The sequence below is a fragment of the Malania oleifera genome, chromosome 13 (assembly GCF_029873635.1).
Source record: "Malania oleifera isolate guangnan ecotype guangnan chromosome 13, ASM2987363v1, whole genome shotgun sequence".
Lineage (NCBI taxonomy): Eukaryota > Viridiplantae > Streptophyta > Magnoliopsida > Santalales > Ximeniaceae > Malania > Malania oleifera.
The window spans coordinates 82,393,206-82,403,677 of NC_080429.1; the positions used below are offsets into that span (position 1 = coordinate 82,393,206).

At 31.7% G+C, this 10,472-nt stretch overlaps 1 long non-coding RNA gene across 1 annotated transcript; it reads left to right on the plus strand.

The window, feature by feature from the left end:
• The first annotated feature begins 1,254 nt into the window (after positions 1-1,254).
• On the plus strand, positions 1,255-3,291 carry LOC131146890 (uncharacterized). The gene is made up of 2 exons (XR_009134485.1): positions 1,255-1,508; positions 2,531-3,291. It is a non-coding gene; the product is annotated as an uncharacterized LOC131146890 (long non-coding RNA).
• The last annotated feature ends 7,181 nt before the right edge of the window (positions 3,292-10,472 follow it).

The window sequence follows — 10,472 nt, forward strand, 5'->3', positions numbered from 1 at the left end:
ATTAATATTAATAATAATATATTTATTAATAAAAATAAAAATAAATTTTAATTATTATTATTTTTTTTCCTTTTTCTTTTTTTTAATCTGATTAATTAATTAATTAATTAATTTTTTATTTTATTTTATTTTATTTTTTGAAATCACTCTACTAATCTTCTATATCCTTTTTTGAGGTTATTACACAACCACTGCCATATCTCATAATCAACACCTCTTTTACTTATGATGATTTTGGACTTCTTAATTATGATGATAAAAAAAAAAAAGGATTGAAGAGATCGAGCCAAACCCATAATGCAAAATCGCCTAATAAAAGAGGAGTTACATCCTACTGTTCAAATATCCAATAAATTCTATTTGGGGACAAAGATGTATAAAATGAATCCTTACTTGGTAAGGATTTCTTTTGTAATTTAAACCTCTTGAGGTTTAAATGAAAGATTGAAGTGAAAAGGAAGGGAAAGTGATGGTGCATAACACGATAACCATTACACCACTGCATCCAACGACGATGACTGCTACGTGGCTTATTCCTATTGAAGGTTGGTCATTGTACATGAATAAGGATCAATCAAAGCAAAATATATTAAAGCAAAAGAATTCATCCATCCGTTGCCTCCTACTATTACATGCTCACATTTTAGAAATTTCATTAAGACATTATTTGACAAATAAATAATGCTTGCATGAAATTCACGGTGGTGACGCTAAATAAGTACCACGAATTTTGCATGCACAAATTGTATGATTACAATCAAGAAAAATAAATAAGTGACTTGGAATTCCTTTTGTGCCTTACAAAGAACCTTGGCATATTATACAAACACTTTTTCTAGCTGTAGATTTATTTTTCCCTCCATCAACCACCCCAACTCCTCATTCGAAAATTACTTCCAAGCTCAAGAGTATTGTATAATAAAATTTCAAATATCTTTTTCAATCTAAATGCAACTCTTTAGATAACGTAAACTAAAGAATCGTTTGGAATGCTTATGTAGAAGTGTTGAATTTAATAAGTGTTGATAATAAGTGTTGGATTGGAGAAGTCTTAAAAATTATAAGTGACATTTGATTGTATTTAAATAAGTGTTATTATTAGTTTTAAATTATAATTTAAATTAGAATTAGTTTGACGCGTGAGCTCCCAAACAGTCCGTCCAGTAGGGCGCATCAAACGGGGAAATCATGTTCGCTTAACTTTTCTTAAATATTTTTAAATAAAATAAAATTAAAAACGGAAAAAACACTCTCCTTATAAACCCACCATCCCTGCCTCCTTCGCCAGGGCAAGTATCGGCCTACCCTAGGGGGGCTGTTCGGATGATCCGAAATGGAGATAATCCTACCGGAGGCCGATAGGAATGGGTGGTTGGGAATGCAGGTTCCATTTTTTGTATCTTCCAGCGGCCATGGAAGGCGGAGAACTTTCCCACCCCCCCCATTCCTATTGGTCCCAGGGGTTTCTCCCTTTCTCTTCGTGCTGGAAATGAAATCAATAGTCTGTGGTGAGTACTTTCTTGGGTTGTCAGGGGTTTGGTTATGGATTTGATTTACTGTTTGGGTCTTTAGTTTTTTTCTATTTTGTGGATTGATATGTGTGGAGTGGAGGATTTTGAGTGTATTTTGCAGAAAGAAAGCTTGTTGGGTGCAGAAATCAAAGTTTTTTTGTCCTTTTAGTAACCCATTTTGCTTTTTCTTTGTTTTCATTGGCTTTTCTACTTTTCTTTCATGTCCTGGATTCCAGTATTTCTGTCTTTGTAGCTATAGAGCATTTTGGTTTCTGCTATTTAATGTTTGAAAAAACCCTTTGTTGCTGAGAAAGCGTGCAAGAAAATACAAGAAACCCTACTTCTCACTTTTCTTTTCTTCATTATCTTAACGGCCAAATACGTTGCATTTGATCTCATCTAAATTTTAATCTTAATGTTTGTTAAAGAACCTGTTCACCTAAAATTTTAGGACCTTGTTTAGTTGTGGAAAACAATTTTTATTAATTTTCCAAATAACTAGAAGAAAGGAGAGCTTATTTTTAGTGTAACATTTATATAAAAAATGGTAGATAATAGAAAGTTTGTTTATATACACTTGTGGAAAATAATTTATTTTTCCATTTAAAAATTTTCAATTAATTTAAAAAATGCCACCTCGTTTTCCAATTTTCTAAATTTGTATAGGAAACATGAAAACATCTTTCCATTATTTTCTAGATTTCTGATTCTTATATAATTTTTTTGAATAATTGGAAAATAAGGTATCTTTTTGTAAATATTTGGGGCGTTGGAGATCTCGGAATGAAAAAATTTAACTATTTTCTACAACTATACAAAACCTCTATTTTCAACCTTTTAAATAAAAATCTTGGAAAATTGAAGATAAACTGTCATTTTTTTAATAAATATTTGGGAAACAAAAATTGAAAAATAAGTACTATTTTCCACAGCTAGACATACCCTTAGGATTGTTTGGCGAGGCCTAGGAATGATTTTACAATCTAACAAGCCCTCGCACTTGATAACCTATTTGGCAGCAGTGGGAATTGATGCTCCTCCCTGTCCCCCACACTATCACCTCTCAATTGATTGCTGTGAGCTTCTCCTCAGTGACAGTTGTCTATCTCTCTCCTCAGTCTCTTTCATGATTAGACACATGGGGTCCTCTCTTTCTTGATTCAGCAGAAAGAGTGAGATGGCTTCAGCACAGCACTTCCAGGCAGAGATTAAAAAACTTTAGCTCATATCAATATATCTGAGAAGAGATCAAAACAAAACTAGGGTTAGGGTTGTTTGACCATCATCTCAATGACTTTGCAATAGCAATGAGGAGTTTCTACAAAGAGATCAAGGGGATGGATGTGAAGGAACTGCCTGCGCACATGAAGCCAATGCTCTTTTTTGGTTACCTAAAGAAAAAGCCATTCAGAGAGGCATGGGAAACTACCTTGCCAAGTACACACAAATGAATTCCATCGATCCTCTTTACCATGCAAGCTTCATTGAGATGATATTCTGTGTCCATGTAGCATTTTCCAGGGAAATGACATTATGATGAGCACCAGCAGATGGCAGAGAGCACAGAGCTTATTAATCGCATCCCTTGCCCTTTAGTTAATGCAGGTATTAAATCTTATAACGGTTAATTTCTTTGTTTGATGGGTATTTCCTATGGATTGGTGAAGATTTTTATGATCATTGGTTCAGATTGGGGGTAAAGTTCATTTGATTGGTGGTACTACTTGTATGAAGGGTTGTTTTAATGCATTAGAGATTTTGATGCTTGCTTTCTAAATTAGTGGTAAAGTTTGTTTTGAATTTTTTAGCTTTATTTTTTAGTATATTTTACGTGAGTGCATATTTAAACGCTTTTGGCAGGTTTTGGTGCTTGTGTCTTGCGAGTGTTGCTTGTTTAATGTGTTTTAATTAGTTCATTAAGGTTTTGATGCCTCTTGTTTCTGTTAGTTAGCATCGGTTTTTTTGACTTGCACTTTGATTTTGTGGACGTTGAAATGTGTGAATGCTATTGTATTGGCTAATGAAAATTTCGATTATTCCTTCTTACAGAAATGCCAACCTTTCTTTAAATGTTGAGCATATTGAATGGTGAATGTTTACCATGTGAATGTGTAACTACATTAGAGGAGATTTAGATGGATACAATTTTTGTTTTGTATCATGTGTAAACCTTTATATTAGCCGTTGAAAATGCCAGAAGCCCACTGTAATTTGTTTGATTTACGGATATTGTAGCGCCAAGTATGTTATGGGTTGATGAGGATTTGAGTGGCTATTGTTTTGATCAAAGCTTGGTGTTAACTTGCACTAAATGGAGAGAATGATAGTTGATATTGAATGTTAATTTTAGATGTTTCAAGTAATGCCAATTGTCCTAGGGTTAAAAGAATAGTTGTTTTTTAGAGGGGGTGAAAGGGTTATGTGTCTATCTTTAAAAGCTCTAGAATAAAAAAATTATTTCTTACAGGGCCATTGGATGCAATTTGATGGATGCGATGGCTTGATAACTATGCAGCAGCTTCCTGCTTTAATTTCAAGGGCATAGGAAAATTTTTTGGTTGGTGTGGCAGGAGAGAAATAGATCTTTCAAGGGTTTGTAATAGCCAATGAGCAAAGTTATAGATCCATTCTAATTCATGATTTTTATGCCCAACGGGATTCATGCATGTGTTTACTGTGGTAATTTCCTATGTCAGGAGTCAACATATATTGTTTCTTTGAAAGTGTATGCATCAGATTTCAAAATCAGACCTGATTGTTGTGCCTTAATAATCTTAGTATTTGGAGGCTTGATAATTGGACCTGACCAGATTAATGAGCTATACATTACCATATTGTAAATTGAGGGACTGAATTTTAAATGGATAGATGACATCAAAACCTCTGATTTGCTGGTAAAATTCTTGTTATCTGAAGTTGAATGCATTGAGCTATTATAATGTGGCTTGAGAGAAATATGTTAATTTGGGAAGGAAATTTGCGGCAAAGCTATGCCCTATACTGTTAGTAATGGCAACCTAAGATATCATATGATGGACCCAATTTGTTTCCAAATGTAAATGTAATATATGTGGTTGTTCAATATTTTCTTTTCAGTATAGTATTTGCAATGAGAGAAAAAAAAAAGAAGATAAGAACTTGAACATTTGTTTCAGGTTTATAATTTAAAATCGTCTGTGTAACAATTTAGTGATATGGTTCTGTGAGGAAAGCAATTTGACGTTTCATTTGCCTTTGTCCCTTGGTAGATCAGACAGTTCCTTTTTATCTTTATGATCTTTTCTCTGAATTGTGGGTATATATTATTTTGGAGAATCTTGTTTCTCTTTCTTCTTCATTTAACAATACCTTATGGTAGTGTTTTTCACTTTTTTTTGTAATTATCTTTCAGGTAGTCTGTCATACTTTCATTAAGTTTGGTCCTTTTGGGTTCTTCTCGTAGCCAATGGAGCTATGCCATAAACTTGAATGAGAGAAGCACCTGTGATACAAGTTTGAGCACCTCATATGCAATATGTACATGGGTTTATCAAAATATTAATGCAACTTCCTTTGCTGGTTGGGTTACCATATTTTCTAGAAAATTTCCCCGATTGCAATGCATACCTTTTTTTTTTTTTTGGTTGCAAATTTCCCTGTCTTTGATGAAAACTTGAATTTATGCCTTTTCTGGGACACTTTTTAGAATTCCCATTTCACCACCTTAGGAAAGTATCTGGTTTTTTTTTTTTTTGAAAAAATAATCACTATAGTACGATTTCTTGAACGGAATTCAAGTTGATAATTTATTTTGCTTCCTCAAGCAATCAGATAGGATGATAAAGCAATTTTGAGTTTACTGAGGATGAGGCAAGGCTTGTCAGGTTCCAAAAGTATTTGCCGAGATGATTTCTGAGAGAAATTATGTCTCCCTAGAGTTCTTTTTTCCCATGCATGCAACATGCGTTAGTGCAGGTTCTTTGTGATATCTTTATATCTATTTAGGGTGCGCCTCTCAAGTATCTTTGAGGAATAGTGTCTATATTAGTTATCTAGCTATAGCAGAAATTGAAATTGAATATGCAACTCACTGGGTGAACATCATGGAATTGGTTTTCAACTGTGCATTCTGCCCAGGGTGGAGAGCAACTGTGAAGTATATTCTTAATTTGCAGTTTGCATTTTGATCGGTCAGTGTTCTACCAATGCCTTTGTGTTTCCTCTCCCTTTTTCTCTGAAATTTGCTATATTAACTATTTATTCTCAAAATTTCGCTATTTATTTTTTCCCTTGCTTCACCAATAATTTTATGGGTTTTCTTTGGTTTAATAATTCTCTTGCTTGTTTATAGATTCTATTAATTTGACATGAATTTTTTTTACTGTTCATTTAGTTTTGCATGTTGAATTGCTACAATGAATTGCTAGAATTAGTGAAAGCATACTAATTTATTAACTTCCAGTAGCATTAATCCCAATATGAGCAAAACTAACTACTTCCATTACATTCTGTAGAGAAGAATGTGTAGAGTTGAATAACTGTATTGGAGCGTATGATCTTCCTTTCCTCTATGTTCTCTTAAATGAAATCTCTCTTTTTAATTATATGAACTATTATATATATATATATATATATATATATATGAAAACAATTGTATAAGAGAGAAGAAAAGATGCATTATTGGTTTAAGTTATTTCTTTAGGGAGGCATGAGTAATTGATTTTTGGGTCTTATATTTCTAAGAGTCAAAAGAAATGGCCCATGATCGCATAAATTGGTGGAAAAGGATTCATATAGCCGACCTTACCTAGTGAGACTTAAGTTTTGGTGTTTTTTGTTGTTGTACATTTCTAAGGGCCTGTTTTGGTATCGTTGTTTTCTAGTTTTTTGTTTTTGTTTGTTCGGTGAAAAAAAGATTCTAAAATCACGCTTGTTTTTGTTGTCAATTTTCTATTTCTATTGTTGATTTTTTTGTCAAAAAAATGAAAATAAGATTTTATGGTTTTAGTTGTTTTGCTAACTTCTTGTCAAAAATTTTAATATCGAAAAATAATTTTTTATTCATTTTATATACTTTTAAATAAAAATAAAAATTAAATGATCACATGAATTTGAATATAATTAAAAGAAAAATATACATAAATTTTAAAAAATAATAATAAAGTCAATTACAAAATACTTTTATTATTTTTTAATTGTCATCTCTAATAAAATTTTTATTATAAAGTAAATTTTGAAAGCAGAGCAATTAAATAAAATAATTATAATAAATTTTATTTTTATTATAGTCATTTTTTAAATATAATATTATTTGTAATTTTACTATATTAATCATATTTTTATAATATTTTAAATTAAAAATGAAAATGAGTATTTTTTAATTTAGTTTTTAATTTGTATTAGTTTTATAAATGTTAACCAAACAGGTTGTTGGTTTTTAATTTTTAGTTTTCTGTTTCTGATTTTTGATTTTTGTTTGGCGTTTTCATTTCTCTAATGCCCTTAGGTTTCTTAGAAATCTCTCCCCTTATGTTTGGAAAGGTTGTGGATTTGAGTTTATATTAAATTTAGACAAAATATAAGACAAAGTGCTATTTTAATTTGTTCAAATTTATTCAAATACAAATTTAAAGTTCGAAATTCATGCTTATTCAAATCATTTGCAATTTCTTTTCATGAAGACATTAAAAATTTGTACGGAAATACTTCAATGTGCTCCATATAGAGTATTGAAATGGTTCAACATAGCCATGAACAATAGAAGTGGTAAATAGCCATAAAAATATTGCTACTTACCTTATGTTTGAGAAAGTTTTGAATTTGGAGTTGTATCGGATTTGAATAAGAGAACTCCGCCTTTGATGCACTTAATGTCCTAATTTTTTCACACACAATCGATCCCAAGCCTGGGTAAAGAAAGAGGATTGCGTTAGGTAGCTGATAGCTAGTGTAAAATTTATCAGATCACTATGATATGAATCCCTATTGAATATTTGCTGGGGCATCCTCGACACGTTGCACTTGTACCACCTGGGTGTAATAAAAATTGGGCGAGGGTGGGCTAGGTCATCGCCCAGAAGCGATGCGTCGTGTTGGCGCCTGGGTACGGTGTCAAGTATGTGAGTTTTCCTGCATTCTAGACGTGGGCAAGTATAAAGGTTTGTTCAGGAAATTAGGATTAGATTAGCAATTTGAAATATTTGGACACTTATGGGTAAAAGCATGGAAATTGTGGATACAATGATTCAAAGAAGAAGTAACATAATTTGCCTTCAAGAAACTAAAGTGGGTGGGGGAGAAGGTTAGAAAAATTGATAAATCATGATTTAAACTTTGGTACACTAGAAAAGAAAAAAATGAGAATGAAGTAGGAATTATTATAAACAAAAACTTAAAAGATAGTGTTGTTGATGTAAATAGAGTAGGAAATAGAATTATAAAAATCAAGATGGTATTTGGACAAAAGATAATAAATATTATTAGTGCTTATGCTCCTCAAGTCGGTTTAGTAGAAAATCTTAAGAAACAATTTTGGGAAATAATGGATTGTATTATACAAGTCATACCAGGGATTGAGAAAATATTTATAGGAGGAGATTTAAATGGAAACGTTGGAAGGGATAATAAAAGTTATGAGAGGATACATAGTGGATATGGATTGGGTGACAAAAATGAGTCTGGGAGATGATCTTAGACTTTTCTATGTCATATGATTTTAGTATAATGAATACTTACTTTAAGAAAAAAGAAAAACACTTAATAACCTTTAAAAGTGGACAAAATAGAAATCAAATGGATTTTTGTTAACTAGAAGGGTAGATCGTTTATCATGCAAGAATTATAAAATTATTCCAGGTGAAAGCCTAACCACACAATATAGAATCTTAGTGTTAGATATAATGTATAAAAAAAAATAGAAGAAAAAAGATAAAATAAACAAGTGTAAGAGAATTAGGTTGTGGAACCTAAAGTGAGAAAATATAATAAAATTTAAAGATAAAATGATCAAAGATGGGGATTGGACTATAGAGGATGAGATTGATACAAATACTCTTTGGAGTAGATTAACTAGTTCTATTAAAAAGACAGTAAAAGAGATTTTAGGTGAATCAAGAAAGTTGGTGGTGAGATAAAAATGTTTAAAAAATCGTAAAGACAAAAAGAAATTGGTATAAAACGATAACTTTGAAAAGTATAAGGAGGCGAGAAAAGATGCAAAAAATGCCGTTAGTAAAGCTAAATATAGATCATTTAATAGTTTGTATGATAGATTAGATATAAAAGAAGGGGAAAAAAATATATTTAAACTTGCTAACGTTAGAGAAAGGAGGAGTAAGGATTTAGGAAATATAAAATGTATAAAAAGTGAAGATGATATTGTCTTGGTTGAGGATGAAGACATTAAAGAAAGATGACGAAGTTATTTTATTAAATTGTTTAATGAAAACCAAATAAAAGGTTTAAACTTAGATTTGACAAATGAGGAAAAGACTAAAAATATGAGATTTATTCGGAAAATTAGAGTTAATGAAATTAAGTTTGCACAAAAAAAGATGAAAAATGGAAAAACCATAGGACTGGATAACATCCCAATTGAAGTTTGGAAATGGTTAGGCGATAACAAAATTATATTGTTAACTAATTTATTTAATACAATTATAAAAACTAAGAAAATGTCTAATGAATGGAGGAAAAACACTTTAATACCTATATGCAAAAATAAATGAGATATTCAAAATTGTAATAACTTTCGTGGAATTAAACTTATAAGTCATACGATGAAACTATGAGAAATGATAGTTGAACAAAGGGATTAAGGTTAGAAACAAAGGTCTCTAAAAATCAATTTGGTTTTATGCCTGGAAGATCTACCACAGAAGTTATATATCTTTTAAAAAATTTAATAGAAAAGTTTAGAGAAAAGAAGAGGGACTTGCATATTATTTATTGACTTAGAGAAAACATATGATAAGATACGTAGGGAAGTTTTATGGTGGGTTTTAGGAAAAAAAGGGTGTATGTAGTAGGTATATTGATGTCATTAAGGATATGTACGATAGAGTAATGCCTAGTGTAAGGATTATAAATGGAGAAACTAGAGAATTTCCAATCACCATAGGTGTACATCAAGGATTTGCTTTGAGTCCTTTTCTTTTTGCTTTAGTGATGGACCAACTGACTAAGAGTATTTAAAATGAGGTTCCATGATGTATGTTGTTCGCAGATGATATTGTATTAATTGATGAAACTAGGAATGAAGTAGATTTTGAGTTAGAATTATGGAGAGAAGTTTTGGAATCTAGAGGCTTTAGGATAAGTAGAAATGATTTAGAATATGTGAAATGTAATTTTAGTAATAGTAGAAGGAATATATGAGTCTGATCTCTGTTTTGATGCTGACGAAACACTAGGAACTTATGTGTGTATTTAGCATGTGCATAGGTCTATGATTGAAGTCACACATAAGGGACAAAGAGCACAGAGGCCAAGACGGATTAAATACATTCACCTGGCGTACGTCATTCAGTGAAGAGCATGAAGACTAGAGACTTTTCTGTTTTTCATTATAATTGCATTTTAGATTTCGGGTCTGTAACAATGGATTGTGTTATTTGCATATCATGCATGATAAGGGTTTAACCTCAAAGGACTTATATTGACCTTAGGACTTTCATTTTTGTATAAAAATGTGTCATATTGTCTTAAAATTAATCATCATATGAATAGGAACAATCTTATAAGAAGAAAATGACCGAAATGCCCAAATTGGCATGTTCGGTTGACCGAACCCTAATACTTAGGGCCCTTCGGTCGACCAAACATCCCTAGTGTAATTACCCAGGGAATTAATCAGGACCTTGTCAACGAACAGAGGGGATTCGTTGACGAGAGTACATGAGGGTCTCATTGACGAGGACCCGTCTCGTTGACGAAAAGATATCGAGATGGGGGTTTTAGCAGTTTGAAATTCACGACGAGGGG